The sequence below is a fragment of the Sorex araneus genome, chromosome X (genome assembly GCF_027595985.1).
Source record: "Sorex araneus isolate mSorAra2 chromosome X, mSorAra2.pri, whole genome shotgun sequence".
NCBI classification, from domain to species: Eukaryota; Metazoa; Chordata; class Mammalia; order Eulipotyphla; family Soricidae; genus Sorex; species Sorex araneus.
In genome coordinates, this window is record NC_073313.1 from 151,064,432 (window position 1) to 151,083,138 (window position 18,707).

Genomic DNA, 18,707 nt, shown 5'->3' on the forward strand with positions numbered 1-18,707 from the left:
ATTTTTGTAACTAACATTTCATATAAATAATGAAAACTTATACTAGTAAGAGGATAACAAGCAAAGTTATGCAATTATCTCTTTATTTTTGTTTTGTTTGGGGGCCATACACAGATGTGCTCAGGACTTACTTCTGTCTCATTGCTCATGGATCACTCCTGTGTGTGTGTGCTTAGGGGTCAAACCCAGGTTGGCTGCATGCAAAGCAGCTGCCTTACCTGCTATACTTTTTCTCTAGCCCCAGTTATGTAATTATCTTATCGGATTTCAGAATGAATGTCATAAATACTACTGTCATTTTATTTTATTTTTTTAAATAAATTTATTTATTTTTAAATAATGAATCACCATGAGGGTACAGTTACGGATTTATACACATCTGTGCTTATGCTTCCCCCATACAAAGTTCGGGAACCCATCCCTTCACCAGTGCCCATATTCCACCACCAGTAAACTCAGCATCCCTCCCATCCTCCCTAATCCCATCTCCCCCCCCACCCCACCCTGTCACTGTGGCAGGGCATTCCCTTCTGTTCTCTCCCTCTAATTAGCTATTGTGGTTTGCAATAAAGGTGTTGAGTGGCCACTGTGCTCAGTCTCTAGCCCTCATTCAGCCCGCAACTCCCTTCTCCCACATGGCCTTCGACTGCATTATAGTTGGTGATCCCTTCTCTGAGTTGCCTTTTCCCCAGAATGTGAGGCCAGCCTCCTAGCCATGGAGTCAACCTCCTGGTAGTTGTTTCTACAATTCTTGGGTGTTAGTCTCCCACTCTGTTATTCTATATGTCATAGATGAGTGCAATCTTTCTATGTCTGTCTCTCTCTTTCTGACTCATTTCACTTAGCATGAAACTTTTCATGCCGATCCACTTAAATAAAAAATTTGTGACCTCCTTTTTTCTAACAGCTGCATAGTATTCCATTGTATAGATGTACCAAAGTTTCCTCAACCAGCCATCCGTTCTAGGGCATTCGGGTTTTTTCCAGATTCTGGCTATTGTAAACAGTGCTGCGATGAACATACATGTGCAGATGCCATTTCGATTATACTTTTTTGCCTCTCTGGGATATATTCCCAGCAGTGGTATTGCTGGGTCAAATGGGAGCTCAATTTCTAATTTTTTGAGAATCGTCCATATTGTTTTCCAGAAGGGCTGAACCAGTGGGCATTCCCACCAGCAGTGTAGAAGGGTCCCTTTCTCGCCACATCCTCTCCAACAGCGGTTGCTTTTGTTCTTTTGGATGTGCGCTAGTCTCTGTGATGTGAGGTGGTATCTTGTGGTTGTTTTGATCTGCATCTCTCTGATGATTAGTGATGTAGAGCACTTTTTCATGTGCCTTTTGGCCATTCGTATTTCTTCTTTAGTAAAGTTTCTGTTCATTTCTTCGCCCCATTTTTTGATGGGGTTGGATGTTTTCTTCTTGTAGAGTTCAACCAGTGCTTTATATACCATTGATATCAACCCCTTATCTGATGGGTATTGTGTAAATATCCTTTCCCATTCTGTAGATAGTCTTTGGGTTCTGGTCACTGTATCTTTTGCGGTGCAAAAGCTTTTTAGTTTAATGTAGTCCCATTTGTTGATCTCGGTTTTTACTAGATTGCTTAGTTCTGTGTCACCTTTGAAGATACGTTTATCTTCAATATCGTGGAGGGTTTTGCCGACCTTGTCTTCAATGTACCTTATGGTTTGTGGTCTAATGTTGAGGTCTTTAATCCATTTTGATCTGACTTTTGTGCATGGTGTCAGGTCAAGGTCTAAGCCCATTTTTTTGCATGTGGTTGTCCAGTTGTGCCAGCACCATTTGTTAAAGAGGCTTTCCTTGCTCCACTTCACATCTCTTGCTCCCTTATCAAAGATTAGATGATCATACATTTGGGGTTGTGTGTAAGGGTATTCCACCCTGTTCCATTGGTCTACGGCTCTGCCTTTGTTCCAGTACCATGCTGTTTTAATTGTTACTGCTTTACTACTTTCATTTTAATCTTTAAGATGTTTACAACACATACACCTTTTGGGGGCGTAGGGAGTGGTCAGAACCCAGCAGTGCTCAGGGCTTAGTCCTGGCTCTGTGCCCGGGGATTGAACCCTGCTCAGATGCATGCGAGGGAAGCACCTTGCTCACTGTACTATCTCCCCATCCCCCACAAACTTCTTGCTTAAATCTGCTATCATTATGTAATAGTTCTCTCTCTATATATATATATATATAGTATATGTCTAGATATTTGTGATTTGTGGCCGTGCATATCATAAAGGAAAATATATATATATATATATATATATATATATACACACACACACACACACACACACACACACTTCTCAGAGAGCCTGGCAAGCTACCGAGAGTATCCCGCCTGCACAGTAGAGCCTGGCAAGCTCCCCGTGGTGTACTCGATATGCCAAATACAGTAATAAAAACAGTCTCATTCCCCTGACCCTGAAAAGAGCCTCCAATTGTTGGGAAAGATTAATAAGGAGAGGCTGCTAAAATCTCAGGGCTGGGACGAATGGAGATGTTACTGGCACCTGCTGGAGGAAATCAATGAACAACGGGGTGACAGTGACAGTGAAAGCTGTTCACAATAACTTAATACATTGAATATTCCAACACCAAGCCCACCACCATTCCACCTTACCACCCCCGTATTTTGAATAATAAATTAAAACATGCATGGTCATGGATTGATATTTTCCACAGATACTACAATGAATCATTTTAAACAGATCAAAATGAATCCTGCCCCGCCTCTTTTGTTGGCACTTTACACCTCCTCTCAGCACTGTTTTCACCAGTGTCAGAATGAACCTTTTTCCTATGTTGCTTTAGGTCAGGTTATTCCCCTCCTGGGTTTCTTTATATGCCACGTATTTGTGATATCATTCAGTATCTGTTTTTCTCACTAATTCACTCAACATGATATTTTCCAGATTCATATCGTAGCAAATTTAATGACTTCATCTTTTCTTAAGGCTGAGAGCACTTTTCATTCAATTGTGTGTTTGTATCATAGCTTCTTTATCCAGTCATCTGTTCTTGGGTTCTAGGGTTGTTTCTAGATTTTGGCTCTTATGAATAGTGCTGCAATAAAGAATGGGGTGCAACTGCCTTTTCTGCACTGGTTTGGGGCCCATGAAGTTTATTCCAAGTAGTGGAATTGTTGTGTTGTGTGGAAGCTCAATTTCTAATTTTACAAGTTTTATGGGGAATGTCTGTACTGTTTTCCAAAAACACTCAACCAGTTGACATTCCCACCAGCAGTGAATAAAGTTTCCTTTACCTCACATCTGTTCCAACACTGATTACAGTCTCTGTTGTGAGATGATACCTTGTTTGGATTTGCATTTCCCTGATTAATGATGCAGAACATCTTATCATGTCCTTTTTCACCTAGGTACCATGATCCTAATAGCACCCTTTCTTGGATAACTGTAGGACAGGTTTCATCTGTTTCCTCTTACATATGTTTCCTTTCTTTCAGGAAAGTTGGGGGTAATAGGATTGATGGGAATGATAGCTGTAGAAAGAGCCTTTGGAGGGGGCATCTCATAAAGGAGGGATCATCGACTGAGAGGAGCCAGATTGTTCTTTGCTGCTAAGTTGCTTGACTGCCTGACAGCCCAACCAGCAGTGCAAGTCTTCAGATTAGGATAATATAGAAATAAAGATATAAGGGCTGGAGCGATAGCACAGCGGGTAGGGTGTTTGCCTTGCACCCGGCTGACCCAGGTTCGATTCCCAGCATCCCATATGGTCCCCAAGCACTGTGAGGAGTAAGTAGTTCCTGAGTGCAGAGCCAGGAGGAACCCCTGAGCATCACCGGGTGTGACCCAAAACGCAAAAAAAGAAAAAGATGTATGTGAAATTTATGATTTGAAAAGTAAGACACTTTGAAGTTCTGGTCATGTCCCCCAAATGTATCTAGCATGAATATCGTACAATTACAGTGTTCGTATCTTTTTGTGAAAACCTTGTATTTTCATGTCTTCAATGGGACTGGAGTGATAGCACAGTGTAGGGCGTTTGCCATGCACACGGCTGACCCGTGTTTGATTCCTCCGTCCCTCTCAGAGAGCCCGGCAAGCTACCGAGAGTATCTTGCCCGCATGGCAGAGCCTGGCAAGCTACCCGTGGTGTATCGGATATGCCAAAAACAGTAACAACAAATCTCACAATGGAGACATTGCTGGCGCCCACTCAAGCAATGGATGAGCAACGGGATGACAGTGCTACAGTGCTACTACAATGAATCTGCTTTTCCTCCACTCATTATGTCCTCATCATTCAATGAGAATTGGACATGGAAAATGAATCCTGCCATAGCCTCACCCAACCAAACTATCAAAATCTCCTCAATAGATCCTCTGCCCATATCTCCCTGTCTCTAGCAACTCAGCAGTCACACCCATAAGCCACCTCTGGTTAGTGCCAGATAATCTCATCATGGGCCATCATCCAGATCGTATGTCCTTCTCTCCCAGAAGGGAGCATAACATTACTCTCGCCATAACCGTGTTGCCAGACCCCGCATGGAGCTGTTTGACTCCACATGCTTGGGTCAAGCTTCACCCATGAGTGAACCTATTCATGGATGGTGTGGCCACATTTTCTGCTGTGCAATGCTTTACAGGACACACCCTACCCATACTCCAAGAATACCGAACCACATTTGATGGGGTTCAAAGTAGGAGGCTACCAATCTTAGAGGGAAATATTTCTTATATGAATTAAGAAATATATAAAAAATAAAAAACACAGAAGGCTAAAACTTTAACATGTTATAAGGGCTTAATGGTCCCTGGGTGAAATACAACAATCTTCATACTCTTTCCAATAAGGATAGTTTTTTTGTAGAATTTTCAGCGTTTTTTTATAACAAACAATGCAAAATATATTATTGAGTTTCTACTTTGGGGCAGGGATTGGGGTTCAGGATGGAAACATCCAAAATATGTTGGTGGGAAGGTGCAAAGGTGGTGGGATTAGTGTTAGAATATTAAATATAATCAAATATTGTGAACTACTTTATAAAATTAAAAAATTAAAAAAATAGCCCTCAATAATGTGAAGTTCTGACATGCAACTAATATTCTCAAGCATTTCTCTTTGGGAAAAGTAGGCAGTCAGGGGGATGTCGGAACACATCTGGCAGTGCTCAGGCTATTCCTGACTTGGTGCTTAGAAGTGCTCAAGAATAAGATGTGGACCAGATAATCTCATCAAACAATCAAAACAACATACGTCATAGCCATGCTGCTGGAGCCCGAGCCAGGCTGTTTCACTCAGGGTACCCGGGAAGGGGGCAGGTGAAGCCTCTCCCTGCCCCAAAGGGCCCAGCCCTGGCCACTGAAATCATGGACAGCATAGCCAGACAATATTACATACCTCACACCACTCATATTGCAAATGTAGCACACCACATTAGATGGGGTTTAATTTAACAACATATTAGTAATAGAAGGGCTTAATGGCCCTTGGGTGAAATATAATAATCTTCACACACTCTCCCCTAAGGAAAGTTTTTTGGAGCATTTCAGTAATTTATTCATAACAAACAATAGAAAATAAATTACTTTGATTCTGCTTTGGGGCAGGGGTTGGGGTTCAGAATGGAAACATCCAAAATATGGTGATGGGAAGGTCTAATGGTGGTGCATTGGTGTTCAAATATTAAGTGTAATTGTAAAATATAAAGCAATTGTCAAATAATGTCAAGTACTTTATAAAAATAAAATTTTAAATGAATAAATTTTTAAAAAATAATCAGATGTGCACTAATTGGTCCTTGCTTGTTTTCTGATCCTTCTTTCTGCCATTCTCAAAGTTCTGTTGGAATAAACAATTTAAAGTAAATTTGTTATGTGCCAAAGAGGGTAGATTGGGATTGGGAGGGAAACAGGATTGGGAGGGATTGGGTGGAGGGACAGTCACACTGGTGGTGTTGGAACAAGAAATACTTGAAACACGTAAGGATTCTGTAGCCTGGCCGTTCTGTAAGCATATTTCACTTTGATCCATTCCTGGAGACAGGGAAGGAGCTCCTCAGCGGTGCCAGGCAGGGTCCCCCTCTCGGGAAAACTTGCCTAGGTGCGGATCTAAAGGTTTGGAGTGCAGTTCAGTGTTCAGCTTCAGTGTTGGGAACCACCCGGGTTGGTGCTGCTGACGTCACACCCAGAGGTGCTGACGCGGGGAGGGGGGGACAGAGGGAGCCCGCGTTCGAACTTGGGGTCTTTTGCCAGCCTGGTATGCGCCCCAGCCCTTTGAGCCGTTGCCCTGGCGCATGGCGACGTTTCGAACCCATCTTGAATTCAAACATTCACCAAGTTATCGGGGTTCATTTTAGGCGTGAAGAATGTATTTGCTACAGTTGAAATAGCATAACTTGAAGCTTCTCCACTTGAGTCAAGCGGAGATACAAACAAGACACACCGTTTCCCTTAAATCGAGACATCCCAATTAACATATAAAAAGTTATGATCAACGCTCTAGAGTGGGGAAGTAGGCTGGGCTCTGGGCTCCAGAATCACGGCCAAGTTAAATCATTGTTTAAAATAACCCAACTTACATTCTCAGAAACTGACAACGTTTTAATATGATGTCACTCAATACCCCACCCCTACCCCCCATTGAAGTCGTCATAAACAAGAAATTGACAAAAGACATCTCTGATCCGGTTATTTCTCAGGTTTTGGCTTTGTTAAATGGGGGGGACACCGTTGGCATAGCATGACAAGAAAGATTAACCCCCAAAAATTAATTTAAAAATATATATTTTTAAAGATTATTACTGTACAGGCGAGAAACGGGCGTTTCACTCTGGGTTATCAGTTCCGAATCTGGCACCCGCTCCCCACAGCAAAAGCATTTCAGATACACACACCCCTCCCCGGGGAGACTGACCCTGACCCAAGGATGGCTCTACCAGGACGTGGGGAGCTGGGTGAGGAGCTGTCAGAAGGAAAATCCCCGAAAGTTTCTCAAGGAAGATCCGAAGCCAATCCCTGATGCCGGCGGTATAGACGCCTCTACCAACCGGGTCCGCACCGGGCTGGTCACCAACCACCAAATCCGACTCATCCCCCAGGACTTAACCCATCACCTGCCAGCCGGACCCTCTGAGTTCCGGTGAGGCCCCTCCCTCCTTGCGGTCCCCTCCTCCCTGGCCCGCTCCAGGCGAGAGCAGCCCCCATCCTGCTGACCTGTCATCTGGGGGTTCTTGGGATTCTTGGGATGCTCAGGATGCTCGGGATTCACTGCGCAATTGCCTAGAACTCATCTTCGCTGATCAGAGTCCACGGATGGTCAGACAGGCAATGAACCAAACCCCGCCCAGGACCTGCAAATACCCACGGACACGCCTTCTATTGGTCCACGTTGTGCCCCACTACTCTCTCATTGGCTGTTGCTAAGGCCCAGTGCTGCGCTGACCGGTTTCTAGGGGCGGGCTCAAAGATGCGTGCTCCTTACCTAGGAAACCTTTCTGCTCCCACCACCAACTGTCACTGAGGCTGGCTCCAGCCACCAGCGTCTCTTCTCTATCCTTAGAAGCTGACTGTTAGGCTACAGCCCCTGTGCTTCATCACTGGAGCTAGTCCTCCAATGTCTGTTTATAAGCTTTTCCGCATGTCTTGCAAAACCCAGAACAAATACACAGACCTTGGCTCTCATTAGAAGGCCTCAGTGGTACCTATATATCAGTGTTTAGGAATTAAGATCAATCTCAAGACATTTGAAGTTTAAGTTAAGCCAACAAAGATCTGTCCAAGGTTCCATAAGATCCACCTGTCACATTTGTATTTGGGGGATTTACCACTTCCTAATTGAGGAACTTTCTACAAAACTTGCCGTGCATGTGGCCAGCCCAGGACTTTGAAGTAGGCATCGGACACAGTGAGTGTTGATGTACCCATTACAGACGTGGCTCTCCAAACCCAGTGACTGTGGCTCAGATAATCTCAGACAACCCTGCTTTTCCTTAGCATTTCTGGTTCACGGGTGCAGGCTAACAAAAGATGACTGACAGTTACCGGAATTTTACATTCAAACTAGTACACATAACGCCTCCATCTTTGTTTACTTTGATCTTGAAATCTTTAAAAAATTTTGTTTATTTTAATGAACCACCATGAGATACAGTTACAGACTTACAAACTTTCATGATTGCGTTTTGATTAACTTTAGAAATGTATTTGATGAATATCAAATGATGCAAGTCATAAAAACAGGATGATATCACTTGTACGTGGCATTTAGAATAACTGGATGAGGAAATGCAATGTTTTAAAGAGGAGGATGCTCTAATCAACCTTAGCCCCAGGGTAGAGGGAGGAGAAGGAAAGAAAGAGTGGAGGGAAGGGAGAGAAAAGACAGATGAGAAGGAATGGGGGCCAGGTCCGGGGATTCAGGTACAAATGTGTTGTTAAGGAGAGACAGAGCAAAATATCCAAACCACAGTGTCAACAACGCTAAAATCAAGAGGCCCAAACTTTAACAGCCAAACTTAGAAAGCTGCTTGTCCAGAGGGCAGGGCTGGAGGTGGGGAGGGGATATGGGCAGGAACCTGTGAACGTTGGTGGGGGACCTTGGCACTAGTGGTGGCTAAAGCTCAACTATGAATAACTTAGGAAATCATGGTGCTTCAGTTTTTTTTAATGTGTTGATTTCAAAATAACTTTTAAAAAGAAAAGAAAAAGAAATGTCTTTGATGATTATATTTCATGGAAAAGAAAGTCGAAGCGAAGGGAGTACATCAAACTTAAACACTTCTGCACTGCCAAAGAAACAGCGGCCAAAATTAAAACACTCCCTCACTGAACGGGAGTAAGTATCTGCACAGCATTCATGTGACAAAAACACAAATATCCAAGATGTGAGAACATTTGAAAAACTTCATCATCATCATTATCCCGTTGATCGTTGAATTTCTCGAGCGGTCTCAGTAACGTCTCCATTCGTCCTAGCCCTGAGATTTTATTTATTAATTAATTTATTTATTTATTGGCTTTTTGGGTCACACCCGTCGATGCACAGGGATTACTCCTGGCTCTGCACTCAGGAATTACCCTTGGCGGTGTTCAGGGGACCATATGGGATGCTGGGATTAGAACCCGGGTTGCCGCGTGCAAGGCAAACGCCCTACCCACTGTGCTATGGCTCCAGCCCCAGCCCTGAGATTTTAGAAGCCTCTCTTTACTCGTCCTTTCCTAACAATGCTGCATTGGAGGCTCTTTCAGGGTCAGGAGAATGAGACCTAGCTTGTTACTGGTTTTGGCATATTAATACACCATGGGGACCTTGCGACACTCTCCCATGTGGGCAGGAAACTCCCAGTAGTTTGTCAGGTTCTCCCAGAGGAGAAGTAGGCTATAAGCTTCCAGGAGCTAGCTTTTAGGTCTCTTGATGCTGGCCGTGGATGGGATTACACGGCGCTGGGGGCAGTCCTTGGGTGTGACCACCTAGCTACTGGGAAATGGGAAATCTGGGTGGAGGAGGCACAGTCCCCATCCGAGCAGGATTGGAGGTCTCAGCCCCGGGTCCCACACACCTGGGTTCCTCTGCCGGTACCTTCATGCGTGAGGCTCGTCCGAACATGTGGAGAGGGGCCTTGAGCATGGCTGTGGCTTAGGCTCCGGAGGTCTTCAGCTGCTGGAGCTCTGCTCAGGGCGGTGAGGGGAGCTGGAGCCCACCCCCTCTGAGGTGCGCTGCCAGAGAGTCTCTTGCAAAACTTAGCAACAAAATAATACGCTCAGAATTTACTCCTAGCTCTGTCTTCAGGGATCACTCATGGTGGGCTTCGGGGACCATAAGTGGTGCAGGAGATCAAACCCAAGCCAGCGTCTGCAGTGTGCAAAGCAATCTCCCTTCCCACCGTCTAAGTAATCCAGCCCCTGTCCACATAACTTTAATTGATGGTTTCAGGACCTCTGAGTCTCTTTGGAGTGATCCTTGAGCAGAGCCAAATGACCCCCCCCCAAAAAAAAACCAACAAAAACATATCTTCCCCTTTTTACCATTCCATTTTCCTGGATCTCCTGTTTTTTTGATGTTGTCCCACAGGCAGATGTATCCAATCAGCTTTGCTTAGCCTAGGGCAGGCAAACATCACTGAACTTTGACCCCTCAGTCTGCCAGGAGATATCTCTGAACATAGCCAAGTGTGGCCCAGAAAACAAAATGAAACAGAACAAAAGAAAACAAAATTTAAAAAATTAAAAAAGAAAAACAATATAACATCTACACAGTGGAATACTATGCAGCTCTTTGGAAAGATGAAGTCATGAAATTTGCTTCTAAGTGGATAGTCATGGAGAGCATCATGCTAAGTGAAACAAGTCAGAAAGAGAGGGACAGAATAGAATGTCTGCACTCATTTGTGGAATATAAAATAACAGAATATGAGACTGACACCCACGGACAGCAAAGACAAGGGCCAGGAAGGTTGTTTCATTGTTGGAAATCTGCCTCATGAGCTGGGGGAGAAGGCAGCTGGAATAGAGAAGGGATCACTAAGTCAATGAGGGTTGGGGGGATTCTTCGGGATGGGAGATGTGTGCTGAAAGTAGATTTGTGACCAAACGTGATAGCCTCTGAGTATCTATAGTGCAAACCATAATGCCCAAAAGTAGAGAGAGTATGGGGGAAATGATCTGCCATAGAGCAGAGGTAGGGTGGGATGAGGTGAGGGGGGTAGCTGGGGACATTGGTGGTAGAAAATGTGCACCAGTGGAGGCATGGGTGTTCCATCATTGTATGACTGAAACTAAAACATGAAAGCTTTGTAACTGGAGCTCATGGTGATTTCAATTAAGAATAATAATGATAAAATAAATAAAACCCAACACACCTTCCCCTTTTCACGTCTCCTCTTTCCTTGCTTAAAGACTGATGAGAGTTGGTGCCTTCCTTCAAGCTTGCATGACGTCCCTGAGGAGCAGCTCATCAGAGGTTCTGCTCTCCTCAGGGTAGCCTCTCGCCACCAATCGAGAACTGCAGGAGTGTAAGTACAGGGATGGGGTGCTGGGATTTTTTTTTCTTGAATCTCATTTTCCTTGAGCAAGGTTCAGCCCATTTTATTTCATTTTATTATTTTTTAAATGACTTATTTTATTTTTTTAATAATTTATTGATTTTTTAATTAGTGAGTCACAGTGAGGATACAGTTACAGATTCACACATTTTCATGCTTGTTTTTCCCTCATGCAATATTTGAGAGCCCATCCCTCCACCAGTGTCCATTCTCCACCACCCATGAACCCAGTATCCCTCCCACCCCCCTATCCCATCCCCCCACCCCACTCCGCCTCTGTGGCAGAGCATTCCAATTTCTTCTCTCTCTCTCTCTCTCTCTCTCTCTCTCTCTCTCTCTCTCTCTCTCTCTCCTTTTGGGTGTCGTGGTTTGCAATAGGGGTATTGAGTGGCCATCATGTACAGTCTCTAGTCTACTTTCAGCGCGCATCTCCCTCTCCGCTCGGGATTTCCAATCACATTTTACTTGGTGTTCCCTTCTCTATCTGAAGCCCATTTTATTATAGTTTTGTGTTTAGTTGGGGAGTCACATCCAGTGATGCTCAGGGCTCACTCCTGGCTCTGCACTCAGGAATTCCTCCTGGCATTTCTTGGGATTTCGAGGATCAAACACAGGCCAGGCAAGTAGTGCCTTACTTACTGCACTCTCTCCAGCCCCTGTAAGGCTGGTTTTTATCTGGAATGAACTGGAATAAAGAAGCCATTCAGACGGACACACCAACAAACATCCCTCCCCTGCTGGAAGGTCACTCTCCGAACGTGCTTACTTTATACTCTCATCCCCTTCGAGCCTTTGTTCAAACCTCAGCTTTTATTTATTTATTTTTAGGGTTGGGGGATCAAAAACCAGCAGTGCTCAGGGCTTATTACTGGTCCTATGCTTGCTCCTGGTAGTGCTCAGGGGACCTCATGGGGTGCCAGGGATCAAACCCAGGTCAGCTACCAAGTGCCCTACCCATAGTACTATTGCTCCCATAGGATCCCCCAAATCTCACCTTTGGAACATGACACCTCCAATTTCCTATTTAAAATAAATATTCTGTTACTAGGTCACAAACCTCTTGACAGTGCACTTAAATTTCTAAAATGCTACATACATAGCCTTTTCACTTAAAATGTGAACTTAAAGGTTTTATTAATCTCTTTTGCACACATATGCATGGCCAAATTTTTTTGTAGGGACCACACTCAAGAATGATCAGGGGGGATGGAGCGATAGCACAGCGGGTAGGGCATTTGCCTTGTACTCGGCCAACCTGGGTTTGATTTCCAGCATCCCATATGGTCCCCAGAGCACCGTCAGAGGTAATTCCTGAGTGCAGATCCAGGAGTAACCCCTGAGCATCGCCGGGTGTGACCCAAAAAGCAAAAAAAAAAAAAAAAAAAAGAATGATCAGGGCTTACTACTGGCTCTGCACTCAGGAATTACTCCTGGTGATGCTTGGGGGACAATACGGAATGCCAGGAATAGAATCTGGGTCGACCGCGTGCAAAGCAAGCACCTTACCCACTGTACTATATCTCTCCAGCCCCTACATGGTAAATTAATAACACTGACAGATCATCAATAGTATTTAGCCTATGGATTATCAGTAACTTCTGACAGTTGCACATTAAAAAACGTTCACAAATATTTTGTCAAATGGTTAAGTATCTCCTGATCCAAATTTGTAAAGAGGGCAGGAGCGATAGTACATCTGGAAGGGCACTTGTCTTGCGTGTCACCAACCTGGGTTCAAACACCAGCATCCTATCTGGTCCCCCAAGCCTGCCAGGAGTGATCCATGAGTGCAGAGTCAGGAGTAAGCCCTGAGCACAACCAGGTGTGGCCCTGAAATAAAATAAGGCAAAACAAACAAAAAACTGTTTAAAGAACGGATAAACAGGAAAGAGTCTGCTATACCCCTAAGAAGTCACAGTATTAGACATAAAATTTGCCTCAAAATAAAATAGATAGGGCTGAAAGAAAATTTTGTAAGTATGAATCCAGTAATTATCTCAAGCTTTATTCTACATGCATTTCTTTTTTTTTTTTTTGCTTTTTTTTTGGGTCACACCCAGCGATGCTCAGGGGTTACTCCTGGCTTTGCACTCAGGAATTACTCCTGGCGGTGCTTGGGGGACCATATGGGATGCCGGGGATCGAACCCGGGTCGGCTGCGTGCAAGGCAAACGCCCTACCCGCTGTGCTATCGCTCCGGCCCCTATTCTACATGCATTTCACCGCTTCATTCACGATAAAATAGAATCACTTGTCCATTGCACTAAGTTCCCAAAGATAGAAGGCAGAGATTCAATTGTTTTCATTTTCAATGGATGTTTCTTTTGATCCTTAGTAAGGTCTGGCCTTAGGAGCATGAGCGACAGTACAGAGGGTAGGATATTCACACCTTGCAGGAGGCTGAGACAGGTTCGATCCATGGCATCCCATTTGGTCCCCTGAGCACCGCCATTCCTGAGTGCAGAGCCAGAAGAACCCCCTGAGCATTGTCAGATGTAACCCCCAAATAGCCAAAAAATAAAAAAATTAATTTGAGTGCTATATTATAAATATTACACTATGTGTAATAACCCAAGTGTTATAAATATTATACAATATACATTGAGAAACACATAACTTCTTTGTTGCTCCAGTAAAACACCTTAATCTTCGTGAGTATTACATTGAGGGTATTACCATACATCATACCCAGAGCTATGAGCTTCCTACAAACCACTTTCTATTCACCTCAAAAGATATAAAAATCAAAACGCAAAACTCAATATGATCTACTGATCCCATTAAACTCAGGCTGATAGTTTTTATCCTTAAGAATTATCATTTATGCGTACTGAAAGTAGACTATAGACTAAACATGATGGCCACTTACTACAATAACACCTAAAAAGTGAGAGTGAAAGGGCCTGTGCCTGCCACAGAGGCAGGGGGCAGGGAGATAGGGTGGGGGTGGCGGGGGGGGGGGGGAGTGTGTGAAAGGGGTGGGGTTCTGAGAACATTGTGTTGGAGGGATAGGTACTTGATCATATGACTGAAACTCAGATAGGAAAGCTTTGTAAGTCTGTAACTGTATCTCAAGGTGACTTATTTAAAAAATTAAATTTTATAAAAGAATTATCATTTATAATTCTTCTTTTCCTAAGTCAATTCAGACTTGGTTGTTCCACAATAAATCCCAAATTGAGAGAAGCCTTGGAGGAAAGCAATTACTCTCCAAAAGTTGTCAGAGATATTTGATCAGCTATGAGATCTTTGGATTTCTCCTGGAGTAGCCAGTTTTCCCCCAATCTGTTTCCTGCTCTGCTCCTACAGAACTGCGGACTCAGGCTGCTGAAATGGGAATGTTTCAGAAGTTAACACCTGAGGGGGATTTTCATTAAAAACTTTTCTAAATTGATCCATTTGCAACTCAGACAGTAATTTGTGAGTCCACGGGCAGACCAGCGCCTGGCAGACCTGTACCCGGCCACTGGCCTGTGCCCAAATCGGCCACCAGCTGAACGCGGCCGCGGAGGTCAGGGCTGCGCTGCGCTTGCGGGGGGTGGGGGGTCCGCGGGTCACGCTGGGCCCCGGCCAGACAGCTGTGGCCGCGCTCCTGGACCCCTGGGACGGCTGCCGGGTCCCGAGTGGGCGGTGGGAGCGCGCAAGGGGGTCCCCGTGCGCGCCCCTGAACCCCTGCCCGCACCCACAGCTCCGGAAGGGTCAGGCCGAGACCTGCTAGAACTCAGCGCTGCCAGGGACGGTCCTGCCACTGCTCGACGTGGGGCCGCCGGCTCCGGACACCCCAACCAGAAGTCCAGCTTCCAGCTGGGGCCCGTCTGCTTCAGTAGCTGAGAGTCTCTGGGGTCTCGCGAGGGGGACAGTCGGGACCCCCCACGGGGGCACTAGTGGTGCTGAGGCCTCAGCCACCCTATTTATCCTCCCCTGCAACTGCCTCATGGTCAGACAAGAGGAATCTCCTTCCTTCTTCAGCCCCTGGGGTACCCCAAACTGCTCCCCTCCTCTCTTGGGGGGTGCAGTGGAAGTTCAGTTGGAAGTTTAGCACCCCTGCACCCCATACAAAGGACTTCCAGCTCAGAGCTGATGCAGCCCCCCAAATATCCTCCCGCCCTGTCCCCCCCAAAACTCTGGTGCTTCCGGACCTCCTTGTTGGCCACTGGATTCCCTCCTGTTCAACGGAGACTGCTGGTTGTCTTCTCCTGACATTTGGGGGAGCAGGGCGGGGTGGAGTCCCCAAGTGTGGGAACTAAAGTTGGACTCCAAAAGGAACTGGGACCCCCTGGCGGAGCTCTGTGGCCCACCCTCAACCCAACTCCTGATGCTCACCACCCCTGCCTCCAACCCCCTCCCTCGAATCACCGGGCTAGATCAGAAGGTGGGGACAGGGTGGGGTGGAGTGGGGGTTGGGGTGACCCCGGATCCCAATGGTGCTGCCTTCATTCTCCAGGCGTCCATGTGCCAAGAGGAGGCCACCTCTGGTGGATTTGACTCGCTTACACCCGCCAAGGGCTGGAGGGGATGAGAGAGTCCAGCATCTTCCAGCCCTGCCTGCGACCTGCTGGGCCTCGGGTCAGAGAATAAACTGGTGACCTGTGTCCAGGTGTCCGTGCTACCTGGAGCTCGCCCCACTCACCCTCTGTGCGGAGGGACACCCAGTGCACAGTGCTCCAGAGCCAGCTGCCCGAGAGCAAACAGGGTGACACAGGAGAGGCTGTGCCTCCCCGAAGTACGATGTCTCCAACCAACTCAGTTCTAAAGGTCTCCAGACCCCACGTCCCCACACCACAGCACCCCACATTGCTGAGGGTGCCATCTTCCATCCTGGGAGAGTTTTGGGGTCCCTATACACACAAGAAGTCCCATGTCTTCTGTTCTGCGTGGAGGAGAGTGGCAGAGGCCAGATTCAACTATAGCATCTCCAGATGTCTGGGGTGAAGGTAACAGCCATCAGAGGAACTGGGGTTGGGTTAAGAAGAATTTTTATTAACACAGGAATAATGAGCCTAAGACCTGGTAATCTCCCCCATGGATATTATAAATACATTACTTCTGCCGAGGAATTCCTTTTTTGCTTTTTTTTTTGCTTTTTGGGCCACACCCAGTGATGCTCTGGGGTTACTCCAGGTGCTGCACTCAGGAATTACTCAGGAGATGGTACTTGGGGGACCATATGGGATGCTGGGGATCGGACTGGGGTTGGCCGCATGCAAGGCAAACGCCCTACCCGCTGTACTATAGCTCTGGCTCCGAGGATTTTTTGAGGGGGTGCTTTAGTGTGGGCCCACAGGGTTCTGGGGACCATTGAGTACCTGGATTGAACCTGGTCGGCTACAAGCAGGGTGCGATTATTTTGTTGTTCTGTTCAGTTTGAAAAGAAAAATTCTGAACCCACTTTGCTCTGTCTGTGACCCAGCTCTTTGGAAAGGTTTCCAGTTATAGTCGGCCCCATGTGCCATCACCCCACGTTCTGAGGGCGCCCCAACCCTTTTCTACAAAGATACAGGAATACAGCAAGATACAGCTCAGAACCCACTAAGTTGTGGGGAGGGAATCTGCCATCAAGGGACTGAGGCTGTTTTGGTTTTATTTTGTTTGTTCATGGTTTGGGGGCCACAAACCCAGCAACGCTCAGGGGTTCTCCTGGCTCTGTACTCAGAAAGCACTCCGGCATGATGGTGGGGCTGTATGGAGAGCCACAGAAAGAACCAGGGGCTGTGACAGCAAGCCAAGAGCACTAACCGCTCTGCTCACATTGCAGTGGCCCGAACTGCTTGCTTGATCCTTAATGACCCTATACCTAACATTGAAGCAAAGAAGCACTGTAGCACTGTCCTCCCATTGTTCATCGATTTTCTTGAGCGGGCACCAGTAACATCTCCATTGTGAGACTTGATGTTACTATTTTTGGCATACTGAATATGCCACTGGTAGCTTGCCAGGCTCTGCCGTGTGGGCAGGATACTCTCAGTAGCTTGCTGGGCTCTCTGAGTTGGACGGAGGAATCGAACCCAGGTCAACCACAAGTAAGGCAAACGCCCTACCCACTGTGCTATCACTTCAGCCCACACACAATGATATTGTTCCCTTTTTAAAAAGGACCACGCCCAGGGGCCGGAGCGATAGCACAGCGGGTAGGGCGTTTGCCTTGCACGCGGCCGACCCGGGTTTGATCCCCGGCAACTCATATGGTCCCCCAAGCACCGCCAGGAGTAACCCCTGAGCATCGCTGGGTGTGACCCAAAAAGCAAAAATAAAAAAAAAAGGACCACGCCCAACAGTGCTCGGCGCTACTCAGTGTCAGGAATTGCTGCTGGAGGTGCTCAGGGGACCTTGAGGTGCCGGGGATCAAGCCCAGGCATCCCAAATATAAAGCATGTGCTTCAGCCCTTAGAGCCATGCCTTGATGTTGTCCATCTGAAGAGCTGAAAAAACTGAGCTCCAGTTTGAAATTTCCAGGAAACTGGGGCTGGAGAGACAGGGGAGGGTGCTTGTCATGCACACCGATGACTCAGGTTTGATCTCCAGCACCGCAGAGGGTCCCCTGAGCACCACCAGGGTGATCCCTGAGAACAGAGCCAGGAGTAAGCCCCGAGCATGATCAGTGTGACTGCAAAACAAAATAGAAGCAAAGGGTTGGAAATCTTAAGCGTGGGAAAAGTCGGGCCACGGTAGTTCCGCCGAAACGCCATGAGATGGCTGTTTCCATCCCTGCCCAGGCCCGTTTCTGTAAGAATTTTCCACCCTTGGTTTTGCTTCAGTGTTAAGTATGGTCAATAGCCCGGCAAGATACCCATGGCATATTCGATATGTCAAAATCAGTAACAACAGGTCTCACAATGGAGACGTTACTGGTGCCCACTCGAGCAAATCGATGAACAAGGGGATGACAACAGGGATGACAGTTAAGTATGGGGTAATTAAGGATCAAGCAAGCCGTTTCCACAGGTGCAGCAATAGGAGAGCCTGTGGGTACTTGTGTTTCACTTGAGTAAGCTAGGTTCGATTCCAGCCTTCAGGTCTTTGTGGGGTACATAGCTGAATCTCCTTGGGGGGGTCGAGTGGGTTGCCCCACCTTTGCCTCTGGACCTCAAGGGGTGCAGAAGATTGAACCTGGCCTGGAACAAGCAAGGCAAGGTTATCTTCTTACAACTTTTGTTTTCCAGAACTCTGAGCAAGTTCTGAAGCCCTCTTGCGATGTCTGTGATGGAGCCCTTTGAATGTTTCCTATAATGGGCAACCCAAAGTTTCTAAGAGTGGAAAATTCTTAGAGAAACGGTCCTGGGAAGAGACGGAGACTCCCCACAGCGCCATCTCGTGGCGTTTCGGCAGAACTGCCGCGGCCCGACTTTCCCAGGCTTAAGATTTCCAGCCCTTTTCTTTGCGTCACTGTTGACTCTGGGTTGAGTATGCTGAGTATGCTTAATGATTAAGCACACAGTGCAGGGCCATGGATTAAAAACTGAGCCGGGAGGGCACTTTCCTTGTATGGGGCGATCCGGGTTCTATCCCTGAACCTATAGGTTCCCCGAGCACTGTCAGGAGTGATTCCTGAATGCAGGGGAAGAGGCAACCTCCGAAGATCGCCGGGTGTGGTTCCCGAAACACAAAAAGCCTTTCATAGAGGATTCCTTCACGCCAAACTTGGGGGGGCCGAGCTGAGTCTTGCTTCCACCACCTT

At 46.5% G+C, this 18,707-nt stretch overlaps 1 long non-coding RNA gene across 7 annotated transcripts in view; it reads left to right on the forward strand.

Annotated features, from left to right (window-relative positions):
• LOC129400155 (uncharacterized) overlaps nt 1-16,101 on the forward strand; it is a 34,485-nt gene extending 18,384 nt beyond the window's left edge. For 4 of the 7 annotated variants that reach the window (XR_008627475.1, XR_008627472.1, XR_008627474.1 and 1 more), the window contains exons 6-7: nt 10,887-11,002; nt 14,721-16,101. This is a non-coding gene — a long non-coding RNA (uncharacterized LOC129400155). The other 3 variants (XR_008627477.1, XR_008627478.1, XR_008627473.1) reach the window with 3 other exon arrangements.
• Nucleotides 16,102-18,707: the final 2,606 nt, after the last annotated feature.